Source organism: Ailuropoda melanoleuca, chromosome 6 (assembly GCF_002007445.2).
Source record: "Ailuropoda melanoleuca isolate Jingjing chromosome 6, ASM200744v2, whole genome shotgun sequence".
Taxonomy (NCBI): Eukaryota; Metazoa; Chordata; class Mammalia; order Carnivora; family Ursidae; genus Ailuropoda; species Ailuropoda melanoleuca.
Window position 1 is genome coordinate 125,435,467 of NC_048223.1, and position 24,575 is coordinate 125,460,041.

A 24,575-nucleotide genomic window follows, 5' to 3' on the forward strand; every position below is an offset into this window, starting at 1 on the left:
CGTGCGCGGGGTGGGCGATCTGGAGGGAGTGGAGCGGGAGGGAGTGGGGGAGCCCCCGCCCGCCGACGCCCGAGCCCGAGCTGGAGGAGGGGGTGGAAGGAGCCGCTGGCGGCTGCAGCCTGAGAGCGGGGCTCCACCGCGGCGCGTCCTCGGGGTTTCTGGGCTGCAGGCGGCGCTGCGCGGCCCGGGAACTTGTTGAGTCTACCCTCAAGCCGCCTCCGGAGCAGCTGGAGGGCTGGGAACCTGGCGTTTTTCTCTCGGGAGGGGTCGCTGGGGTCGCCAAGCGTTGGCTGCCGGCTTGCCAGTCGGCCCAGCCCGGCGTGGCTTTGAAATCCTGGAGCGCGGGGGGCTTAGCGGTCTGCCCCTCACCTGCGGATTGCTGCCTAGTGGAGGCCAGGGTCAGGGGCGTGTTTCCGTGCGGAGTCCAGCCCAGGGTCAGCCTCTAAGTGGAGACAGGCAGGCCAGCTGTGAGTGGTGAGGACAGAAGTGGGAGTGCCCCCTGGGTCTGTTGCCCGCTGACAGTAGGAACACTGCAGAGCAGGCGCCACCACTGCCCCTAATCAAGACCCCTCCCCGCCCCGTCACACACATCACCCACCTAAGGACGCCACAGGGTATGTGTCCGTTTTGTTGCAGGGCAGAGCTGAGCTCATCTGGGGAGGAAGAAATCCGGGATGCACCAGGAGCTCTACCCCACCCCTCAACAAATCCACCCAATCCACCGGTGGGTAGTGGGTCTTCAGAGCTCAAAGCAGCTGGGCCACTGGCCTCCCTGACTCCTGGCAGACCCTGGGGCCTGGGCCTGGGACTAAGCAGTCAGCTGGCTGCAGGTCTCCTGGCTCCCTAAATTTCCTCAGGCTTGGGGCTTGAAGTTCATTGTTCTTGAACATACTTAAGAGTGGCCACACTCCTTAGTGTGACTATTTCCCAAGAAAGGGCAGAGAAATGGTGGATCCAAGGGGAGTGACTGTGGGGGATGAAGTGGGAGGACAAGAGGGAAAGTACCATCAGGACTTCTTCAGACAGAGCTGCAGGTGCACACACCTGTGCCTGCACCCCCGGAGTCCCTGCCTCGCACCAGCCCTGTGCCTGGGGCCCAGCCGTTGCTAGTTCCTTCTTCACTGAGCTCAGCGGAGCCTAGCGTGGTACCTAGTATAGTGTCTGTTCTTTATAAATTACTTTATATGTAATGCTTTATTTGTTTTTATGTGGTGCTTAGGGCGTCATGTCCCAATGTTCCAGAAGAAAAGCATCCTAACACCTCCTCCTTTCCCCCATTACCTCTCAATCTCCTTTGGGACAGAAGTTTGTAGTCCTCTGGCACCCAGATGTGCCCAGGAAGGGAGTCCTGAACCTGAGACTCCAAACTCAGTCTACTCTACTCACTCCTCTTCTTACTCCAGATCCTGGAGTCTAATTTTTAGCTTGTTTTCTTCTCTGTCTGACCCATGGTGCTGGTGAGAGCTGGCTGGAGGCATATGCCAGCAGATGAGTGAGCAGCCTGAAGACCTGTAACCCCCTGTTCTGCCTGGAAGGGACCTGATGTTAGGGATATGTTGGACTTGGGGGCATTGGGTGCCAGGTGGAAGGGATCATTGCCATGGATTGCTCCAAGTTAATTCCCCTGGGGGATGTGCTATTGCTACTGAGGGCCCAGTATTTCTCCCACCTTTCTGTAAATCTTGCTTTATTGCTAATCCATAAAATCGAAATCTGCCTTCCATCCCTTAAACATGTCACTGTAAATAAAACTGCCAGGAAATACTGAAAGTGTGCTGGTGGTAATGGACAGCTACGTTTTTAGGGGCCCTGAGTAAAAACAGATAAACATAAATGCATGCACAGCAGGACGGAGCAGAGCCACGGGGGGCAGTGTGAGCTGCCAGGAAAATGGCTCCAGGGACAGTGTTATTTGAGATCCACATGATGTGTAATTGTAGGAAGAAAAGCTGTAATGGCAGGTTAGAAAACCCACTTATAGGAAGAGGAGAGTTTAATGAACTTCTCAGTATCATCAAGACTATCTTTAGGTGTTCGGTTGTCTCCTAGACTCAGAATTGTTTTGCAGTTATATAGATCATTGTTATCCTCCTTCTTTTTTGAAATAAGAAATCTTTTGTCTACTGTGTTACCTTGCAAATCTTCACGTCAGACGCATAAATGCTGTTGAAAACATGTTTCACCATAACTTTGCTTGTGGAGGGATATTTCACATGGGTGAGGCTAATGGGTCATCATGTCCGTCCTGTTCTTACTTTGAAAGCAAACAGTGCAAGGGGCTGGCCAGGGAGACAGGATTCATGAATGCCATCTTCCTGCCCACTGACTCCCTGCTTTATTATTTTTATTTTTAATATTTATTTATTTATTTTTACAGATAAGATACATGCATGTTTTTAGGGTCTAGGATGAATTGTTATATTCAGTTTCCGCAGAAAAAGAGGTAAATTTGGTAGAGAGTAGATTCATTGTAGGAGTCCATTAGGTAAAAACTGGTTTCTTGAGTTTTGCTTCAGATTTTTGCTGGAAAAGATGGACTGTTTCCAAAGGAAGAAATCACTACTTTTAAATGGGATTTCCTGAAAGTAGAAGGCCCTAAAAATTAAAGAGACAAGAAGGTACGAGAGAGATGATTAAGAAGATAGCCAAACCTGTCTTCTCTTGCCTTCCCCTTGGCTGTGTGCAGGTGTCTTACAGAGATTTGCTGGATACCAGCCGTACTACTGGGTTAAGTTATGAGGTCTCAATTTCCACCTTAAAAAAGACAAGAATATACAAATCAGAAATGGACAGGGATGTTCATAGCAGTTTTGCCCACCTGAGTTCCAAACTAGAAATAGCTCCAGTAGCTATCAACTGTAGAAGGGATAGAGATTTCTGGGTTTCCTCCTGCAGTGGAGTCCCGCACAGCCAGGGAAAGACCGGTGGCTGATGCTCTCAGCAACATGAATAACGTTCGCAAACGTTATGCAGAAGCAGCCCGACACAAGAATTTGTATCCTAGGATTCCATTTCAATGAAGTGCAAGAATGCAAAAAAATAAAATGTCAGAATGGTGGTTACCTTTGCCCCAGGCCACACCGTCTCACGTGGTGCTGGATTGTCTGTCTGTTGAACTAGGTGGTTGCACCCCTTATTCGTGTGGGACAGTTCATTGAGATGTTCTCCTCTGGGCAGAAGCAGGGTTTTTGCAGCATCGACACGTGCGCTCCCTACTAATCTATTCCTTTAAAGGAACCGGCTTATTGGTCAGTGAAGTTGGCTTGCTTTATTGCTAATTCATAAAATTGCTGAAGTCGCTTTCTTTCCAAAACCCAAGGTAAGAGAAGAGAGGTTGTCTGCACATGCCCTGCTGCTGTAGATGAGACTTCTTTTCTGGCCGTGTACTGGAACTGCCAAGAGGCTGCCACAGAGCGCTGGCCCGACTCTCGCACGCGACCGTGCTGGGGTTCACTCTGTAAACGATGTTCCTACCTTGTCCCTTACTGTTCTGAGTGACTGTCAAGTGAGCCGGTGTCTGTGATGGCAGGTTCCGTCCTCCAGCTCAGAAGCTGTGGTCACAGAGCAGCTGCACTCCGCCCCTACAAAGGAGAGGGAACTCAGGTCAGCCTGAACCTGGAGGGGAGAGATCAGTAACACCCGGATGCTTCTCTTTTCTCTTTCAAGAACAAGACATCCTGCTCCGAGGGGCTCTAGCCAGACCTCATCTTTTGCCTGGAAGACTTGAGAGAAGCCCTTCTGAATCATTTCCTTTGTCCTATTCTGCTCAAGCATTTATGCTCTGCTTTCTGGACTGACTTTCTGAGCAAAAGAGTCTCCCTTTGTGTGAAGCCCCATGCCTGTGGCTCTTCCATTGTCCTGGCAACAAAGCTGTGTTTCCTCCTGGTGGGGAGCAGAGCTGTGTTTCTGAAGTGTGGTCCCGTGCTCCAGGGACTCTACCCGCCCCAAATTTCTTTTCCTTCCATGATGAGCGACTAGAGATGGTTTATTGGTCTGGAATACAATTTGGTTTGGAAAAACTGAACATTGCACAGATTAGTTGAAATCCCTCATTTTCTAGTATGCATCATTGTGAATCTAATTTATCTGTAAGAAAGGGAATGGTTTTATTTTTCAAGAGAACAAAGTTGGCTCTAGGTTTCCTTTAACACATCATACAACAGGGGCAGCAGTTTTTAGAGATAATGAAGAGGGGCCATGTGCTTCTGGCTCCAGCGCTTCCACCCTTAAGCCCCTCATGCTTAGGGCTCTGATCAAACCCAAAATCTTGCAAAGGTTTAGCCCCCCCCCCCCCCGCCCCGAGTCAGTAACTATCCCTCTTTGTCTTCAGGTGCATATACTGAGAGAGAGAGGCGGGTAGACTGTATTTTGCTGACCTTTGTTTTAGTCACTGGGGGCTTTTTCATTGTCCAAGTCTGACCCACTGGGCAGCAGACCTCCTCCGCAGGAGAAGGCTGAGGGGCTTTTCCGAATCCCTTCTGGTAGCACCTGTGTCTCTCTCAGCCGGCCAAAGGCAGCTCTTCATAGGGCAGGTAGTGTGCCAGGCCGAAGAATGATACCTTGGACTGGAATTAGGTCAAGAAGGGACAAAAATTGCTTTCAGATGTCAGTGTCTGCTCAGCTAATCTACTTGGCTGGTGTCAAGACCGTGGTCGGCCCTTCCATGGCCGTCTGCCCCGGCGCATGCGAGGCCTCTGCCAGTTTAGGCGGGCTCCGCAGGGAGGCCGAGGTTTTGCACAGAGCTTGCAGGGGGGCTGTCTGCTGTGGGTATTTCTGTCTGCCCTGCATTCACACCTCAGCTTTCACATACCTGGGGGCGGGGTAAGAAATCGGAACCCTCCTGCTCCATTCCTCTCCTTCCACAGAACCGGTCTGATGGTGACGGGCCACTTTGGTTGTCCGCCTGCAGTACGCAACGTGCCGGGTACACAGTGCAGTGTCTCCTTTTCTCCTCACAGGACAACCCTGAACTGGATACTGTTAAATTCTTTTCGCAGATCAAGAACCGAGATGTTAAGTGATTTCTCCAAGGTCACACAGCTCAGGAGTGAGGAAGCCTAGATTCAAATCTGGGTCTGCTGGATGCATGACGCAAGCGCCCGCTGGGGCTCATCACGTCGCCATGAACGTGACAGTGTTCAAGAGCACACGTTACAATTCGTGTTGCTCTAAACTACGCATGCTCCTCTAACGTTATGGCCCTAACTGACAATGTCGCTCAGCAGCGGCATGCTCTCTTCCTTACCTGGCCCTGAGCAACGCTCCATCCTGTCCAGACTGGAACCGTCCGGCTCTTGTGGCATTAGTGGGGCTCTGTCCTGGGACAGGTTCTGACTGTCTCCTCAAGCAGATGATACGTCCAGGCTGATCAGAGTGTGTTTGAGCAGCTATTCTTTTCCCTTTACTAGCTCTACCTCCCCTGCAGTGTATCAGTTACTCTTTGAAGTGAGAACAGACGCTGGAACAGCAGCGTACCATAATCAGGGCACATTTGGATGACACTTTATGCTTGTCCAATTGAATCTCGGTATCATGATACATTTTCTTCATTGAGTAACCACAGTTGTCCATCACTGTATATATCTGTTCCATATATGCTACAAAAGACCATTTCAGATTCTTTGGGCACCAGTGGCGGTGACATAGTGTTACTGTGGTCCTGGATTTATCCTAAACAACCCATTGGTGATCTCCTCATCTGACTTCAGATGTACTGCTCAGGACTGTGGGCCACCGACGACAGGGTAGCAAGCTACTGTCCATTGGAAGGCAGGCATTTTGCTTTTAAACACCAAGTTCCAAACGGGAAGAGTACAGAATTGTTTCAAAATCTCCAGTTATGTTTGATGACCTCTAAGGTCACACACGGATTTTCATTTCCATATTTTTTTGTATAAATAATACTTTTTTCCTCCCCATATCATTGAATCCTTGAGAATTAAATAGGTCATTACTTTAATTCCACTGCACTGTGGAGTTGCAGGTCTCCCGTTTCCTATTTGCCTAATTTGTGGTTTGGCTCATTCCGGAGCTTTGTTGAACTCCAAATGCATGTACTGCCTTACACACTCACTTCTGGGTTGACATTCATGAATACTAGCATACTTTTCACTGATGTTAAAGCAAGCATCAAAACGTATTTTAACACATTTCTTGCAGTTTTAATTGTCTCTGGTATTTCAAGAAAAGCAAGACATTTTGATTTTATTTTATTTTATTTTTTATTTTTTTAAAGATTTTATTTATTTATTCGACAGAGATAGAGACAGCCAGTGAAAGAGGGAACACAAGCAGGGGGAGTGGGAGAGGAAGAAGCAGGCTCACAGCAGAAGAGCCTGATGTGGGGCTCGATCCCATAACTCCGGGATCACGCCCTGAGCCGAAGGCAGACGCTTAACCGGTGTGCCACCCAGGCGCCCCGACATTTTGATTTTAAATGCTTCTCAGTCTTTCTTTTTTTAACATTTTTTTTTAAAAGATTTTATTTATTTGACAGAGATAGAGACAGCCAGCGAGAGAGGGAACACAAGCAGGGGGAGTGGGAGAGGAAGAGGCAGGCTCACAGCAGAGGAGCCTGATGTGGGGCTCGATCCCATAACGCCAGGATCACGCCCTGAGCCGAAGGCAGACGCTTAACCGCTCTGCCACCCAGGCGCCCCCTCAGTAGTCTTACTTTAAACACAAATCCGGTGCACATTGGTCAACGTGCACATGGTTAGATGTGCAGATGTCACGGTTTTCTCTGATCCCGGTATTCCAGCGATCATGGCTCCACAGCAGGTTCTCTCCCTTTGCTGGAAGGAGGACTCCAAGCGGTCCCCAGGCCTCCCAAAGTCAGAAGGTGGAAGCATCTTGATATCCCAAAACATGCATTGCTTTCAAGTGAGGGAGGCAAATCATGCAAAGCGTTTCCCCATTTGTGCTCATTGGTTGGCTGTTTTGGTGGATTAAAAGAAGAAACTTGAAAATTAGTGTGTTTCTTTAAAAAATAAATTTGGGATGCAAATTTGGAGATTGTCACCAGTGAGATGAAATAGCATTAGTAGAAAAATCAGTATAAAATTTAAAGGGAACCTTAATTCACTTTATGTGTGTTCTCAACCTGAGCCCCAGATAGAATTTGGTGAATATTGAAAAGGTTCACCTGGGGTTAGGTAGTTAAGCCATAAATGAGGGTTCTAGAAGCTATGACAGGTGAGGACTGAAGAGGCTGCTTTTGGCCGCAGTTCAACACTCCATCATTCCGCGTGATTTGTCCCCCCTCGGCCCATCTTGTGCATGAGATCTCTCTGCCCGTTTGAACGTGGATTGCTTTGCTCCATTTGATCAGCATGAGCAAATGTAAAATTACCCTTTTATTAGGATGTCTTGGGCTATGAGCATTGTGCCCTCAAGTTCTACTAGAAGATGAAATTTATTGATGATTTATTTTGTTCACTGAATCCAAGTATGAAAATGAAGAAATTCGTTTTAATGGTTCCTTTTCTCCCCCCTTCCCAGCAGAGTAAATATTGTCACATGAAATTGCTGATGATACTTCCGAGTCCCTTAAAATAAGACTTGTGATTCATTCACACCATGAAAATAGTAAAGAGCCAGCAGCTTCACCTGTGGGTTCGTAAGTTACTGGCTCTTTCCTTTTTGGTCCCTGGGTGTTGATGAACATTTTCACTTCTGGAGATTTCTCTGCTTCTGACTCCAGCAAGGACGAGGAATTAGGGTTCTGGCTATCTAGTGCAGGCTCTGGGGCTGAGCCCCGGAAATTCCATGTTCAGGCTCCACTGTTGTGGGCAAAGGGGAGGAATTCCATTTGAAATTTTGGACATCCTCTCATAAGAATATAGGGTACCCCCTCCTGGTTCTGTAAGCAGCCTGAGGCCGATGCCCACACCCCAGAGCATGTGGCTTTCCAAAAAATGGTTTTCTCTTGTACCTTAGGCATGTACAGAGTTCTTTGTTGAATTATTGCTTTCCTGATGGAAGTACCTACTTTGTTAGCACTTAAAGGACATTTTAAAACATTGCCGAAGTGACATCAGCTTAAGGTGTGAGGCATATGGCAAGTGTTGAAATGTGGCTGATATTCGCCATGAAATTTAAAGAAGCCCTGCTACAGCAGAACTAACATCTCTATACTATGTAAAATGCAAAGATCTCCTGTAGACTTGCCTATTCTTTATTTCTTGACAAGCATGCATAATCTCTACATTTGCATACAGAATAGCTTCAGTATTTTTAAAGTTGTTCGTTCACAGGTGTAACTCACTTTAAGCAAACCCTCGTATGAGAGTATGGCTTGGCAACAGGTCCGCTGTGAGGTTTCCCTTTTACAGGTGCTAATTTTGAATAAGGCTCCTTTCAAAGAACCGCTGCCTCTCATGCACTTATAGGGTCGGTTTGTCAAGAATTATTTGCTCTGTGACTCTGTAGCATTGCATCTCTTTGGTCAGGGGTGGGCTCCCATATATTCCTGCATATGCGCACGTATGAATGGATGTGTGTGCTGGGCAGTTTCTGAAATTGTTTGTGCTGGGTGTCTGCACGTGTTCCACGAGGAAGATGGTCTGGGCATGACTAGGGCAGAGCAGGATGTGGGCTCACCGAGTTCCCTAAAGTCCCCTTCTAACTTCTGGGTGGCATTTCCTTCGTAGAAACCAGAGTTTGAACAATAAAGAAGCCAATGTGTCTCCCATGGGGCCAGGCACCGTGCTCGGTGCTTTAGACATTTTTCTCTTGTGTTTGTCCCCTCAGCGATGGTAGGAAGCACTAACACAGGACGTGTTTGTGTGATATGTAAACTGAAGGGCTGGTTGTGTAGGTTGTGTGAAGGAATCCTGGAAGAATTCTTGCCAATACCTCTTGTTAAAGTTGCAGTAAATTGGAACTGACTGATGTGCTCTTCTTAGTATTTCTGTAGATCTTGTCCAGTTTGACTTGGTTTATTCCTGTTGTTACAATGGCCAACACTCTACTCTCCCTAATCTCAATATAGTAGACCCTTGGACGACACGGGTTTGAGCTGCATGGGTCCACTTATATGTGGACTCCTTTTATATAAATACAGTACTGTAAATATATTTTCTCTTCTGAGTTTTGTAAACATTTTCTTTCCTCTAGTTTACTTTATTGTAAGAATACATTAGTTAATACATATAACATACAAAATATGTGTTAATTGGATGTTTCTGTTATTGGTAAGGCTTCCAGTGAACAGTAGGCCCTTGGTAGGTGAGTTTTCTGGAGGTCAGAAGTTCCATGCAGACTTTCCTCTGCATGGGCATCGCTGCCCCTCATTCCCACATTGTTCAAGGTTCAACTGCAGACTTAGTGGCTTATTAAATATTTTCTTTTAAATGTATGCTAACTTCGTCTGGATAAAAGACAAGTCTTGGCATCTCAGGTCCTATTCTTCATGAAGTACAGGATGGTTTTGGGTGTAATCTTTCCTCCATAATTATTATTATACTCTGGTCCTTCATGGGGTCCAGAGTATAATAGTACAAAAACATTACTACCCTCATTCTCTAGTCTTCATTGACCTAACTCAGTTTATCCCAGTCGGTTTTTCTGTGCTGGTCATGGCTCTAGAGCTTTACGTGAATCAGCACCTTAATCATCCTAAAATCTCTGTAAATCTTAAGTACTGTTATCAGCACTGTTTGTCAGATGAGGAAAGAAGCACAGAGAGGTCTACACATGTGACAAAGTAAGCCAGAAATCTTCCTTAGAAAGCACTAGAAGTTGTGGAGGATTAGGAATAGGCTCTGGAAGTGTCAGAGAACAATTCAACTTCCAGTGGGGCAAAATATAGACATATTTTGGCCTTGTTTGTTTTTAACTTGTACCTGAATGAACCAGTGGCACTATTGGGAGACCTGGAATTACTGTCTCCTTTTTCCCGGGAAAACACAATGGCGTCCATTCTTGTACCTGCTGACGACGTGGAGGAGTGTCATTTTGGGATTGTCTTCCTAGACACCTGACTTCACTACCTAATTACTGATGGGCGGAATAGTTCATAGCAGTGGTTATAAACTTTTCCTTAGAGAGTTACATAATAAATATTTTCAACTTTGTGGGTCATACTGACTCTGTTGTGAAAATTCATCTTTGCTGTTGAAGCAGGAAACAGCCATAGAAAATAGGTAAATAGTGAATATGGCTGAGTTCCAATAAAACTTGATTCATAAAACCAGGGGGTGGGCCGGATTTGCCCCACGCTGTATTTTGCTGATCCCTGGTTTATAGCATACGTCCTTCTGAAGAGTTTTGATGCCATATATAGACCCTGGTTTTAAGGATGAATTAATAAAGCGTTTGATTCAGCACAGGAAACTGTTTTTTCCCTTTTGCTTCTCATATATGCTGGATTCTAGGAAACCTGCCTCATTTGAGATTTGAGCAGAATTAGATCAGTGTATTCTGTGAAGGATTACTTCTGGTGAGGGGTATGGTGATGGAGCTATTTGTGTGTATTTGAGATTCACATCTTTGGAAAAATAGAAAAAAACTAAAACTGGGAATGGCAACATCTTTGACATTGTGTGCTAGATGAATTTTGCTTTGCTGGTTATAAAACTCTAGTTATTGGAACTAAAATGCAGTCGTCTCTTCAATGGGAAAGCCATGGATGTTGGGAGCCTTTGTCCTTCCCACACTCCCCCTGAGAGAACACTATATAAGTCAAGATGAGACAATACCGGACAGTTAATATTGGATTTTCATCTCTGGCTGATTTATTTAAGTGCTTCGTGAAACCAAATGGAATATCTTTGCTGTAGACTTTTCATACTACAGCTTTTATGGTGATGAATATATTTTTTTATTTTGATAGCTTCCAAGCAATTGAGATAAATAGTTAAGTTTCTGTAATTGTTCTTTGTACCCATATGAAAAATGCTTATGACCTTAATATGAATTTCTCACCAAAGGAAGGATCAATAATCAGTCAAATATCATTATTAATGTTATATTTAATTCTTCACATTTGAGTATCATTAGGGAGCAACGAGTTCATGGCCGGTACTTTTTTCAACCTGCCAAAAACGTGACACAGTGATGGTTTCGTTCCATCAACTTCGTTGTGTGTTGCCACCCAGTTTAATTTTTGTCAGTACAGTGTCATCTGTTATTACTTGTAAATTCTTTAGAGGCATAAGATAAAACTTTTGACTTTTATATAGCAACAGTTTTGTGTTTGTTGCCTGTCATGAGGACTGTGGAGTTCCTTTATTGATTCAAATTGGTTCCTTGTGCACGATGCCATACTTTGCCTCATGGTCATTAATATAATCTCTCTTTGGCACTGGCCACGTGTTTACCTAACAACGGGAAGCCTAGCCTATCTTCATTTCTCTCAAGTGTGTTTAACTGAAGGAAGTATTTTAAAATTTATCTCCTCACTGCATAACTCTTGGAAGCACTGAAATTCCCTTGAATATCCAGAGGCAGTTCTTTGGTTTTATATTTGCTTCAGCTGACAATGAGTAGCAGTTTTGAGAACCGATGAGTCAGGATGTTGAACTCACAGAAGTTAGGAGAAGGGTGAAGCTGCCTTTGGAGTTAAGAACAAATAGGCGTGTGTGTGGACGCCAGTGCGTGTGTTTTAGGGCTTGATTTGGATTTCATCAAAGAAAAAATCAGAGGTCATTTTGCATGGGAAGATCTCCCTTAAGATTTTCTGTGGATTGGAGAAAGGAGCAAGGGTAAGTTGAAGCTTGGAGGAGAGCAGGACTGGGGATCGGGTGGACTCCACATCACCTTCATCTCCCTCGTGGCTTCGTGATGTGCTGGATGCGAGGGTGAGGGCGGGTGTCATCCCTGTGTCAGAACTGACCGCGGGATAGGGGCGTCCTGCAGCTCATCAGTGGAGGGGAGGGCTTCCCGTGCTCACCAAATCCGTGCTGCTTCTTCCCTTGGTCAGAGCTGCCTTGCATTTTTAATAATGGGTGTGGAAAATGGAAAAAGAGTATACCCCAGGGTCGCAACAACGCTCATGAGTGGGTGTGCACGCCTCTTTGGGTTCCCGTGTGCTCCCAGATAGGCAGAACCCCTGAGCCCCTGACTTCACCCAGGCCCACTTACTGGGACATGTCATTTTAATTGTAGCTCGCCCTAGTAGGTAGGGCTGCAGTGTTTCCACACCTGCCCTGCTGTTTTCCAAGGACGGGGACTTGGCTCAGGAAATACAAGCTTGGCTGCTGCGTGGCTGGTGGGCGTCCTCAGTCCCACCCTGGTGCCCCTCGGACACGTCACCCTGCTGTGCCAGTATTACTATTGTTATGTTTTCAATCGGGGAAAAAAAAAGAAGATTCTATGTCAGTTTCTTGGTTCCTTCACAGTGAGAATGAAATTTTTTATGAAGTCTTAAATTTGGTGGTTATTGTCCCATTACCTATAGAAACTACCGTCAAGACTCCATTCTGCTGCCATCAACACGTGCTGTGGGCACCGTCAGTGCCCATAACGTGGCCCCAGCGCTCATCCCGGGAAGAACGGCCCCTGCTCGGCTCTGCAAATGACTCCCACAGACGCTATGGAGCACCAAGGAGGTGACGGGAGGCATTAGAGCCGCTGTAAAGGGACTGTGCCTGAGAATTTATTCTGAAGGAGGGAGGACCCTGTGTAATTGGAGGATAATACAGTCAGGAGGGGGCTTTCTATGATTACCGGGAAATAACTCTCCGGTTGAGCTCAGGAATCCAGACATGCAAACCTACCAGGAGCCAGGTCAGGCTGCTTCTTTTTCCCTCCCCATCTGCTTCCTTGGCCCTTCATTCTGCTGTCACCGGGCACCTCTAGAAGCTGATGGCACAGGCCACGGAATCCGTGGGGCCCAGCGAGCTCTTGGCTCTGCCCCTCCCCGCAGGAGCTGAGGCTGGTTGAGGTTGGGAGCAGGATGACCTCTGCTGGTCTCTCTCTTTGTTTTCTTCCCCAAGGATTCCTCTGTACATGAAGTTGAAAGCCTAATGCAAATTCGCTCCCTCTGTTGCATTTTCCTAGGCATTACTAAATTTTTTTTTTTAAAAGAGCAGCCTAAAAGCTTGGACGATTCTTGTGGCTGATTTCTGCGTGTGACAAGGGCTTCATGACTTCAGGCATACCAGCCAGTGCCTCTCCGTGTCTCTCCTCAGAGCTCCAGCTGGGCTGCTGGGCCCTGCACACCCGTTGCAGGAACGGCAGCTGGGGAAGGCCAAGCGCACCTTGCTGGACAGAAGGGCTTTGTGTGTTTCCTCTGTTGGGCAGGGCATTTCTCTTAATTTCCTTGGTGAGTTAATAGTCTAGGGTTATGGGAAGATGATATCGGATGCTTTAAGAGGAGAAACCCTCCTGTCAGGGTGCTCTGAAGCCTCGCTCTCTGACCTTAGCAAAACCAACACCTGTGTCTCCCATTTTCTGTCTTTACAAGGTATATGGAATGACTGCCTCCCCTCTTTGTGAATTCGGGGTCTCGAGCTACGTTCTGACCAGTGTCTGGTCCTCCTTAGAGGACGCTTTTATTATTGTCTTAGTTGTTTCTGACATTTAACAACTTTTATTACTGAATTTTTAATGCATTGGGTTTTTTTTCCTAGTAGAAATTGTTTCCTAGTGGAAATTACATAATTGGTCAAATTAGAAAACTTCCAAAACCACCATTTCTGTAAAAACATATTCAAAAGTAATTCAGGTAGTTGGGGACACATGAAGGTGGCATCGCTGGGTGTTGGATCTCTACTCATCAGTCCCTCCCCGCCCCGGCCGGCCCCGGGTGGGGCCCTGAGTCCTCCCCAGGACGTGCCCTGAGATGCACACTGTGGCCAGGAGCACTCACGCTTTCCTCACTAGAGTCCTTCACCTTTTCCATGTAGCTGCAAACCTTGCAGCTCATTTCCGGTCAGCGCAAACCACCTGGTTCGCGCCAGAACACTGCCAAGTGTGTGGTCGTTCCCAGGTTTGAAAATAGTGCCATTTGGAAAGATTTAAACCAGCAAGCAAAAGTACATTTACTTTTGAGAATACAATGTGTTTTCCTCCTTGAAGAAGGCAATGCTTTGGAAAAATCAGCATTTATTACAAAATTATTCAAAACGAGTTTTTGTCTTGGCACTGTTTGAAAATCAATTTTATCTCATTTCGCTTTTAAGAATTACCCATCACAAGTGGGTGTGTGCTTTTGATTATGGACGGTTTTTTCGGTGACTTGGAGGTTAATGTCCTGAAGGAAGAAGCATCGTGTAACTCACTGATTCCTCAGTTACCTGCCGCCTTTGCCTTTGTGTCTGCTTGGATCAAGTGTGAAACTATTTCAACCCTTAGTGTGGTCTTTGTACTCATGTAAAAAATGTCTTTACAATTAGACGTACGCAAGGCCATTATGTGATGACCCTGGTTGCATTTCAAGATAAGTGAGACTTTATTAGTTATTTTCTACATCTGTATGCTTGAGGGGTACGGAAGCATGTGATAGAATCCTGATGGAATTTGGAAATGAGTTTCTGTTAAAAGGTTAAGAGACTTTACTGTTACAAACTTTCTATTCAGGCCCATGCTGACTGTGGAGGACCTGGTCCCTTGCTTCCAAGAACCCTCACTTCCTAGTCCATTCGCCCCTTTGTGCTCTCGGATCACCTGGCTGAGTTAAGCCTTTCCCTGTGGGGCTTCCCCGAAGCCCAGTCACTCAGAACCTCTCGTGTCCTGTATGAATGGTTTAAGTTTACAGAGTTTATAATGTGCCTGAAGGTGATGGCAGTCCTCCTCTAAGGACTCTGAATGACCTCATCACTTAGCTGTCCTGTCTGTCAGTGCTTTTTCATCCCCCCCCCATGCTCCCCCCAAAAGGATGGAGACAATCACGTTTACTTCCAGGCTGAGTTCCTGCCATCTCAATTCCATGATGATGTTCTGCTTCTTTGTTTTTCTTTTTTCTTTTCAAGATTTTATTTAAATTCCAGTTAGTTCACATATGGTATAGTATCAGTTTCAGGGGTAGAACTTAGTGATTCGTCAGTTGCATAGAACACCCAGTGCTCCTTATATCAAAGGCCCTCCTTAATGCCCACACCCCGTTACCCATCCCCCCAAGCACCTCCCCTCCAGCAGCCCTCAGTTTGTTCTCTATAGTTAAGTGTCTTATGTATTATGCTAAGCTAAAAAAGTCAGAGAAAGACATACCATATGATTTCACTCATGCGTGGAATTTAAGAAACAGATGATGTCTGCTTCTTAAATTTAACTTTGGAGAAGTGTTTTCATTTAAAAAATATACATATATATTTTTACTCTTAGCTGTGGTATGTGCTTTTTGTAATATGTGATAATCACACAATGAAAAAATGCATGAAATCAAATCTCCTCACTTCTCTGCCCAGTCCCCCTTCCCGCCCACTCAGGTAGTTAGCAATGCGGACAGCCTGGCATTTTATCTTTACATACCTGTCTTCTTGTTCATGAGTGCTCAGGCAATATTTTTATTTGCATGTATAAGCTCAGTTATTACTGAGAGTGGGCAGAGGTGTTTTCTTTGTGAAGTTTTGTTTTTACAAAGTGGAATGAACATATTCACATTACTCAGCATTTTTTGAGATTTTTTTTTAGAGCTGTTTTAGGCTCACAGCAAAATTGAGGGGGGAAAGCACAGAGATTTCCATGTACACCTGTCTCCACACATGCTTGGCCTCCTCGACTGTCAGCATCCCCCACAGGGAGGTGCATTTGTTACAGCTGATGAACCCACACTGACACGGCATCATCACCCCAAGTCCCTAGGTTAGGGTTCACTCTTGGTGTTGTATATTCTGAGTTTGAACAAGTATAATGACACATATTCACCATTGTAATATCATACAGAATAGTATCATTGCCCTAAAAATACTACGTGTCCTCTCCTGCTCATCTGTCCCCAGGATTCCAATCCCTGGTGACTACTGATCTTTCTACTGTCTCTGGAGTTTTGCCTTTTCCAAAATGTCATATAGTTGGAATCGTACAGTACGTGGCCTTTTCAGGTTGGCTTCTTTCACTCAGTAATACACACTTAGGGCTCCTACTCCTCTTTTCATGACTTGATAGCTCATTTCTATTTAGTGCTGAATAATATTCCATTGTCTGGATAGAACACAGCTGATACATCCTTCTACTAAAGGACATCTTGGTTGCTTCTGAGTTTTAGCCACAGTGAGTAAAACTCCTATAAACATTTATGTATAGGCTTTTGTTTGGATATACGTTTTCATTCACTTTGGGTAAATACCAAGGACCACAATTGCTGGACCTAATTGTAAGAGTGTTAAGATTTGTCAAGTTGCTTTTTCTTCGTTTGACAATAAACATGCACATTCCTGCAGTCTGTAGATAGGGGTCAAGGTGTTCTGGTTTATTCCACTAGAATATTCTTTAAACTTTTCTCATCTATAATAAACTGAAGGCTATCATTTCTCCCCTAGTTTTTCAGAACAAATTTATTGGTACTAATTATCTTTGCTGCAAATGTTTTCATGTTTTTTCTTCCTGGTAGAATCAGCGATTTTAACATCCTGCTTACAAGTTAAGCATTTTGGGGTAGCATCCTAAGCAGCAGATAGGATTCTAGATAAAGAACACAACAGATAATTTTTCCTTTTATTTAAAGCTATCCAATGGTACTTTAATGCTTCAAAAAGATGGTATATCTAGAACATTCCTACGAACGATCTGATGTATTCTTCATAAGGTACTCTTGTCTACTTCTGGGCTAGGGTAGAATATATGTGATTTGGAATCCTATTTGAGGGTGTTGTCAAACATTTTCTGGGCGATTCTCATCAGTTCTACTTAATGGATTGGTCACATAAGATTGTATAATACCAAGCTGAACCAAATGAAAATGTTTCCCGCCCGCAGTGTTTGCAGAAACTTCAATATGTTAATGTACATTGTGAATTTGTAAAGGCTGAGATAGAGCTCAGCATTACAACGTTTTCCTGACTTTCCTTACCCAGGAGCTCTTTATTCATGTATTTTGGTGAGGCGTGCCAGGGCCGTGTTCCAGGGAATACACTTTGGGAAATGACGCTCCATTGTTTGCATCCTGCATGTAGAGACGAGAGCCTCCCTACTGCAGAGCATTCTGCCTTTTTCTCCCTCATCGTCAGTGCTCATCAGCATCCTTCCGTCCTTCTTTTAAACCAATATTTGTTGTGCACACGAGAGATAAATACAAGTATGCACAGTTTGTTTATTTATTTAGTTCTTATTTTAATTCCAGTGGGTTAACATACAATATTCTGTTCATTTCGGTGTACTACGGAGTGATTCAACACTTCCCTACCAGTATGTACAATTTAAAAAATAATAAAATGGGCCATTTGCCGCCTCCCGCCCAGGATCCTCAGATGTCCTCTCGTCCCTCAACTATGTGCCTCCTCCTTCTTCTGATGTCGTCTTTAGTCAGGCTCTTGGGTCACTTGTCTCCTTGCTCTTCTGCATAGATAGCTTCATCACAGATTTACGCATTCCTTAACAGTATTTTCTTCTGTTTTGCCTGCTTTAGCCTTTCATCAAAGTGGAATCGTAGAATACACATTTTCCTGTTACGTTATGGTTTTGCAATCTATCCACGTTGACGGGTGCCGCTGTGGCTCCTTCCTTTCTTTTACAAAATACAATCGTAGGTAGAGGATGATGTCATGGCCGGGTTATCCCTTCTTCCTGCACAGACATGTGGATGTGTCAGTGTGTGTTTTTGGAACAGTGCTCTTAAGACCATCCATCTGACCATGTCTTGGTACCCCTGCGCCAGGGTTCCTCTAGGTTACAGACCCCAGAGTGGAATGGGGGGGTCAGGATCTCCTTAAGGCAAATGCATACATAGGTGAGGCGTCCCCAGTGCTTCTTGGACCCCCCCAGATCTAGTCTGTGCTGTAACAGTGGCACTTACACTCTGCCTGTGTGTTTCCACCCTCTGGCTACTCCTCGTTCTCTTTTTCCAGTCCAGGATTATATTTGTAGGTGTATTCTGCACTGTTCTGTGTGTGGGGACGTACTGGTGGCCTGATCTTGAGCACCGTCCTGCTGTCTCTAGCTCCCGGGCCTCCCGGACGCCAAGGCCCGTGGCGAAGACAGTGTAGAACAGAGGCCTCTGTTCACGTCTGGGCCCTGTTTATCTTGAGTTCCTGCTCGCAGGGATGAACAGTGATGGATTGTGAACAAATGGCTCTGCCTTGTTTCTTTAGACCCTGAAATAGGATGGCTTCGGTAATGCTCTTTGAGTGATGGGCACTTTCTGGAACTCAAGCTCATTCAGAGGCTTCAAACACACTCTACAACGTTGATGTCGGGATAAATTATGCAGAGCTAAAGAACACAAGGCAGAAAAACGCTACCCACACATGAGATAACTTACGACATTCTCAAAATCATCAAAGCCGACTTTTTTTGTTGTTGCAGTTGCAAACAAATACACAAATCCCAAAAAACATCTACACGGCACGGGCGGTGAGAGCCAGGTTTCCCTTTTACGAGCCTATACCCTTGTCCCAACGCAGCTGTGCTGTCTGGTCCAGTGTGGCTCTGTATCTCCGGCTGTGTCTCTGCGTTGAAGTGTCTGATTGCACGTTTCCGTCTGACACGGAAGCTCACGGAGATGTCGCTCGTCCATGTATCTGAGCTGTCACGGGAGGATTTAGTCACAGGGGTTGGCGTCACAGGATCCTTGGTACCTGGAAGTCAGGGAAGGGACTGGTTGTGGGATTCACGAATGAAGGATTTTCTAGAATGGGCGTCATCTGCCAGAGCCTTGGGCTGCATCAGGGAAAACTAAGAACAAAAACTCCCCTTGGAGTCACTGGGGAGTCACTTATAGGAGTGGGAGTGTCAAGGTATCATTCATTATATGGACTCCTAAGTTCCCAAGTTTGGAAGTACCTTCTGTGAGCTTTTCTATCAAACTTCACATGGAAGTGAATACTTGGTCCAGAAGGAAAGAAACAAGGCATTGGAAGCAATCTTCGCTGCGTGGTGCAGACACTCACTGGGCAGAGACAAACACAAGCGAGGTCAGCGTGTGTCTTCAGGAGCCTTGCCTGCTTTTAAAGGGAAAACCACTTGCGACTTAGTGGAAACCTGTTATTCTTTCCGTGTCCGCACGTCCCAGGAGCCATCGCCCTGGAGTTATTCTTTAGGACCGTGTGTGGCGGTCTCCGGGCTGGGCGACCTCACTGTTCCATCTGTTGGAGAATGAAGAGGCTAACATTCACTCTTGCGCGTGAGCAAAAGGCTGTGGTTGGTAATTCAGAATTTCTGCAGCGCATTCATTATAACGTGTCCCACCCTCACCTGCCATGGAGCTTTGCGGTTGGGGGAACGGGGGCATATCTCCATGAGCCCTTTTCCTCCAGTTGCAGAAGTCTTGTGTTTTCTCCTTACTTTTCAACATCAGTGTAGTTTTGAAACATTAAAAACAAACAAAAAACCCCAACTTGCTAATGTAACAGAAGAGTTAGCCCTGAGTAGAAAGGGCTTGCGAGACAGCTGTGGCTTTGTGCTCTCCCTTGGAGTGGTTGCATGTCCCCTGCGGTGTAGACATCCTCTTGGAACTGGCATCCTTTTCTTTGGTTAAGAGCACAGCCTCGGGATCCTGCCTTGAGACCCGGGGCATGCAATCTTTGCGTTTGAGAGGTTGACCCACGCTGGTCAGTCATTAGCTCTGCTTTGCTAGGTGGCACTGGGATACAGAGGTTCGCGGGATAGGACTTCTGTTTTTTCTATTTGCTGTTCGAGCATCTGGCTGTGTCCCCCACTGGCTGCCTTGTAGATGGCATGACCGTCCACTTCGAGCCCTTGCCCAGAGGTCGTGCTTCCTCCACACACTGCATACAAGCCATCAGATGCGAGTGGCCTCAGGCTCCTTTCCCTTTGCTGTCATTGGAGAATGACATGCCTGTTACTGCAATCCTGTCTACAGGTCTCTCCTGATTTAGAGACAAATGAGTACACTCCCATTCAAAGCCAGTCACGCTGGATCCTTGTTTTTACTGCCTCACCTTTTGGGGACTTGGCTGCATTCTTGATCCGCACGTCGTCGCGCATCCTCTCTCCAGCCTTGCAGGAGCTGCGAGCTCTCCTGCCCTCAAACGCTGCCAGTATGCTTCCTTCATCGCAGGTCACACTGGTCTGTTCTTTCCTGTTCTGTCACCATTCGGCGGCTCCTAGAGAACATCCAACCTCCATTTCTAGCCACACCTCTGACCTTCTCCCCTCTCACTTGTGGAATAATTCTGTCTTGGGAACCCTGACAGCTTCCTGACAACCGTGTCCAATGCCCTGATCAGAGCTGTCCTCTCAGGGCCTCTCATGGGCATTGGGTTACCTTTTCCTTGTTGTTGATGGACACGTTCGATGATTCATTAGGTATCAGACATTTTCAGAACAACGCTTGTGGGTAGGAACAGTCACCCAGATTTACACATGAATAAGTTGATAACTCAGAGAGATTAAGTAATTTCCTTGTGTTATGTGATATACACAATTACTGGAATTATGCTACCAAAATTGTGTGTGTGTGTGTATGTGTGTGTGTGTGTGAAATACACTGCAGTCCCTTATTTATGACCTTAAGTCCTTATTTCTTTCACGTCTCTGAGCACTTTTGCTCCCTTTCTCTTTTGGCATTGCTTGGTCTGCTTGCCTCCATCCTGATCACTCCTGTAATATTTTCTCTTTCAATTTCTCTGGTTTCTTGTTATTCTCTCGCTGCATGAACCTTGGCCTTCCATGCAAACTTCCACATTCTGCGTCTTCGTTCCCCACCATCTGCTGGAAGTCCTCTCTGTGTTCATACTGACTGTCCTATGACTGGCTCTTGGATGCATGTGGTTGCTTTGCCTTCCTAACATCACTTTGTAAATTTTATCAGCCAAAAGAGTGTGCCTTATTTTTCTTCACTATTTTATAACTCTGAAATATTTAGATTTTTCCAGGGATAAGGACTGCTGCCTCGACCGTCTTTCTACCTCAAGCATTTCTCTGTTTAAGTTTGTTTCCTTAGGATGTGCTCCCACAAGCAGTCTTGCTGAGTCAAAAGCATTTGAAAGGAGTACTTAGAGATGTCAACGGGAGAGATTGGATGAGCAAAACAGAAAAACAAATCGAGACTGCAAGCTTAAAAGCTAACAATGAAATAGTGTCTGTAAATCAGAAAGAACGTAAATGCCTGTTTATATATCAAATATCATTACGGTCATGCTCATAAGCAGCAAGGTCCTCTGGTTTTCAGCTGTTTATGGATCTCTGTAAACGGTCAGGGGCTTGCATTTCTACAGACATGTTTGAATCCATCACTTGTCCTCGTGGTAATCATTCACATTCCATTCTGTCAATTGTTGAGGTCCCAAATCTCACCGTGGACACCCGGATTGGGCCTTAAACAAAAGCGAGGTCTTACTGGTAATGGGAATCTGGTTCGTTAATTTCATAAATTAATTCTTGTCTGCCACTACGAGGGTCTTGGCCTTCAGAACAATGTTTTCGTAGCTGCAGTCAGACATAGGCTACAAGCCTGCACTTGTCAGAGGGAAGAGCTCTCCCACGAATGGCGTAGGCAGGTGGGGATTTGAGCTGCTCTTGAAGGGAGGACTGCCTTGTACTCCCCTGGGAGGGAAAACCGTACTCCCCCAGGGCAGTGGGCTCCCAGGGGCTGGCTGCATTGCTGCCTTTCCATCATTGTGTCTGTACAAGGGTCAGGGTTTGCTGTTCTGGCATGGATGGTCCTGTAGCTCTGGTCTGGTTAAGTCCGAAGAGGGGTGGACAGGGGCCATTGTTTCTCCTCTTTGCTCCATCCGTCAGGTGGCCAGGACTGTAGAGTGGGGAATGGTTAGAGGCGAGATTTGTTCATCCACTTGTCCACCATATTTATAAGGTATTATCAGGTGCCCATAGCCTCAGTTCTGAGCCTTCAGTGCTGCCCTCTGTGGCCATTTTCTTGCCCTCCTGGATGCTGTGGTGTAACAGAGAGAATGGGGGTGGGGGAGGGCGGGGGCGGGGGCAGGAAAAGCAAGAAAACTGCCAGAGACATGCATCTCAGGACAGTGCTCCTAGAATGAGTGTCTGCTAATGGGATCCCTGCTAATACTCTTTCGCTGTGCCTCAACTTTGTCCTTGATTTCCAGCTTTAAGAGATGAAAACTGGTTTTTTAATTGGATTCTGCACATTACTTCCGTGAAACTACATAGTGTAAGCGGTTTAGGTGGTTTCATGCTGGGTTTTATTTCATTAGTTACACTATGTGTGGATTATAATTCTCATAATGATAATGTGCTGATTTGCTAGAAGCCAAAATGACGAGAAGCCTACTGTGTGTATTGGCCGTCTGTGGAGTGTATGGTCCTTCTCCAGGAGATTCCGAGCTCCTGTGGATTTCTTGTCTTCTTCTTAAAAAAAGAAAAAAAAAAGCAGAGACATACTTTAAAAATATTTCTAGTTAATACATTTTAAGTCCACATAATAGTTGCTTGTCTGTATGGAGATCTTCAAGGAAATAATGGTAAAGTCATGCTTCGGACATGTAATGCCAACACACTGGCAATCCCGGCTGGCTCAGAGAGGCTTTTGCATGCTGAAGAATGAAGTTTTCTTGCACGCTGGTAGTGTTGATCAGAGGAGAAAAGGCCACATGGAGAAGATTTTCATGAGACTTAAAAACTGTGGAATAGAAATACTTTCGTTAATCTGAGTGAATCTCCATCAAGATATTTGGGGCTTTCCCTTTTGGAAATTTAAGAAGCATCGTTTGACGTAGTATGCCATTGCATAGGATAAGACTGTAGAACTGAAAATCTGGCCGTGTCCAAGGAGAATTTGCTAATGTCCTTCGGGTACCACTAAGAGTAGAACCTGATAAATGACGTCGGTTCAGAATGGACTCATCAAGTCATAACATTTTGAGCTGGAGGAATCATTTATTTGCTTTCTTTTAATCGAAGTACCATTGACATATGATGTTACATTAATTTCAGGTGCGCACACAGTGACATGATAATTCTGTATGTTACACAGTGCTCACCGCAAGAAGTCTAGCTACAGTCTGTCACCATACAACCTCATTACAATATTATTGACTCTGTTCCCTCTGCTGTGCTTTTCATCCTTATGACTTACTTAGTTTATAACTGGAAGTTTGTGCCTCTTAGTCCCCTTCAGCTATTTCCCCCCCCCCCCCACACACACACACTCACGCACAGCCACCAGTTCTCAGTATTCATGAGTCTCTTTTTGTTTTTATTTTTGTTTTTTGGTTGGAGGTAGGAGGTATGAGAATCTTCTTTAAATGAGAAAAATGGGTACTTGGCTTAGCTTGCCGGCCGGTGATTAGGACAGGCGGCGTCTGACTTCTTTCTGATTCAGTCTCCTTGTACTTTCACGCTTCTCCCAGTTCGCCAGCCGAGAATACTCTTTTGACAGTGACCTCCTGCAGTTTGCACTGAGAGAAAGCTGTGCTTCTCCAACGTTTGTGTGTTTCTGTCCCCCGCACTGCTGATTCCCAGCGTGTGCCATATTAAAATTCAAAGTCCTTTCCCCCTTTCCTTCTGACTTTCTGCTCTTATTGTCCAAGCAAAGGACAACCGTGTTATTAAGGTTCAACTTATAGGATATTGTTTGCTTAATTTTCCAAATTCAGAATTGGGCCTATGGATTTGTTCTGGAGTTTTCCTTTTAGGTGACAACAGACCAAGGCGTAAAGCAGAAACCATTTATTCACGGCGGTTGAACTAGACTTGCTGGAATACTCCGCAGGTCCTAACAAGTGTGAACATGTAGATGAACTGTCTGCCCAGAGCAGCCCGCAAGAAGTAAAGATTTTGGTTAAGCTGGCTGCTGTTTCATGGTTACTCAGTGTTTTGCTACCCTTTTCTACCTCCATCATTTTACTCTCTCCCATCTTGGCCATTTGGTCCATTTGGGGTGCTAGGTCATGTCATGGCTGATTTTTTAAAAAGTTAAAAAAATTAATTGTGGTAAAATGTACATAACACAAAATTTACCACCTTAACTTTTTTCTTTTTTTTGAGAGAGAGGCAGAGAGAGAGAGAGCGGGGTCGGGGGGTAAGGGTATAAGGAGAGAGATTGAGAGAATCCTAAGCAGGTTCCATGCCCAGCACAGGTGCGGTGTGGGGCTTGATCTCAGGACCCTGAGGTCATGACCTGAGCCGAACTCCAGAGTCAGACACTTAACTGAGCAGCCCCAGGTGCCCCGCCCCCCTAACCTTTTTTAAGTGAACTTTTCAATGGCATTGAGTACATTCACATTTTTGTGCGACTTTCACCTCCATCCATCTACAGAATTCATTTCATACTCCCAAACTGAAACTACCCATTAATTAATAAGCCTCCCTTCGCCCCTCCTGGCACCATTCTTCCCTCTGTCTCTGTGGATTTGACTATTCGATAATGCTGATGTTGCCAGCATTTCTGGATATGGAATTCCACTCAGTGCCAAGTGCGCTCCCGTCTGTGGAGTTTGCCCTTGTGGCACCTCTGGTCCCAGCTCACGCACTCTGTGACACTCCCCACACCCCGGCCCACACCCATGGGAGGTGTAGTTTGGCCCTTACCATTCTGA

General features: G+C 45.6%; 1 protein-coding gene across 1 annotated transcript in view; it reads left to right on the forward strand.

Moving 5' to 3' along the window:
* The window catches only part of DOCK1 (dedicator of cytokinesis 1), a 468,169-nt gene that overhangs the window by 223,638 nt on the left and 219,956 nt on the right, over nt 1-24,575 (forward strand). The gene's annotated exons all lie outside the window — the stretch shown is intronic.